This window comes from Etheostoma spectabile, unplaced genomic scaffold (assembly GCF_008692095.1).
Source record: "Etheostoma spectabile isolate EspeVRDwgs_2016 unplaced genomic scaffold, UIUC_Espe_1.0 scaffold420, whole genome shotgun sequence".
In the NCBI taxonomy this organism is placed as follows: Eukaryota; Metazoa; Chordata; class Actinopteri; order Perciformes; family Percidae; genus Etheostoma; species Etheostoma spectabile.
Window position 1 is genome coordinate 335,593 of NW_022605606.1, and position 1,800 is coordinate 337,392.

Below are 1,800 nucleotides of genomic sequence, written 5' to 3' on the forward strand. Positions count from 1 at the left end.
TGCTGGGTTAACATGCCCCAGCACCCTCACACTCCCTCCCAAGGCCCAGTAGGTGGCTATAAGTCTGGTTGATGAACTCCAGGCTGGGTTACCACCCTCCAGCACCCCCTTGCTCCCTCCCAAGGCCAAGTAAGTGGCTTTCAGAGTGGCATTTGACCTCCAGGGATGCAGGCCTCCAATCTAAGCTTCAGTTTAGTGCACTGAGGCTGGGTTAACATGACCCAGCACTCTCAAACTCCCTCCCAAGGCCCAGTAAGTGAATGTGAGTCTGTCTGATGACCTCCCGTGTTACAAGCCTCCACTGTGAGCCCCAAAACGATGCACTGAGGCTAGATTAACATGCCCCAGAATCCTCACACTCCCTCCCAAGGCCCAAGTGAGTGGCTGTGAGGCTGGCCTTTGACCTCCAAGACTACATGGCTCCACTCTAAATCCCGAAAACAATGCACTAATGCTGGGGTTAACACGCCCTAGCACCCTCACATTCCTTATCAAGGCCCAGTGAGTGGCTGTGACGCTGGCTTTGGACCTCTAAGGCTACACGGCTCCACTCTAAGCCCCAAATCAATGCACTGATGCTGGGTTAACATGCACCAGCACCCTCATACTCCCTGCCAAGGCCCAGTAAGTGGCTCTAAGTCTGGCTTATGACCTCCAGGATGGGTTCACACCCTCCAGCACCCCCATTCTCCATCCCAAGAACCAGTAAGTGGCTGTCAATCTGGCCTTTGACCTCCAGGGATACATGCCTCACCTCTAAGTCCCATTACATCAATGAGGCTGTTAACATCGCTCCAACACCCCTCACACTACTCCCAAGGACCAGTAAGTGGCTCTAGATCTGGCTGATGACCTCGGGCTACAGGCCTCCACTATAAGTTCCAGTTACGTCACTGAGGCTGGGATAACATGCCCCAAACCCTCACACCTCCTTCCCAACCCAGTGAGTGGCTGTGAAGTCTGCCATTTGACCTCCAGATACATCCTCTCCTCTAAGTCCAGTTACATTGCAATGGAGGCTGGGTAAGACACCTCCAGTCTTCCCTCATGCTCCTTCCTGTCGGCACAGTAGGTGGGCAGTAGGCGGCGCGTGTTAACATGCTACCAGCAGGAGCAAGCTCTGCCAAGCGCCCAGTAGTGTGCTGTGAGCTACGGTTAATATCTCCACCGCCTCAGGCTCCCGACAATGCCCAGTAAATGTATCTGAGGTCTGTGGCTGATGACCTCCAGGGTAAGGCCTCACTCTAAACCCCATGTATGGTATGGAAGCTGGTTAATATGCTCCAGCACCCTATGCTCCCTCAAAGGCCCATAAATTGATCTGAGTCTTGGCCTTGACCTCAGGGTTATAGGCCTCCAATTAAGCGCATTTACATGCACTGATGCTGGTTATTAGCTCCAGCATCCCATCGCTCCCTCCCAAGGCCCAGTAAGGGGCTCTGAGTCTGTCTGAGACCTCGGGGCTACATGCTCCACTTTAAGCCCCAAACAATGCACTGAGGCTGGGTAACATGCCCCCAGAACCAGCACACTCCTCCCAAGGCCCAGTGAGTGCTGTGAGGCTGGCCTTTGACCTCCAGGTCTACAGGGCTCCATACTAAGTCCCAGTTCATGCAATGAGATTGCTTAAAACATGACCATGCCGCCCCCAAACTCCCTCCCAAGCTCCCAGTAAAGTGGCTGTGAGTCTGTCTGATGACACCCCCGTGGGACCATGCCTCACACTAAGCCACAAAAAAATGCAATGAGGCTAGGTACCATGGCCAGCACTCCTCAACTCCCTCCCACGCCATTGAGATA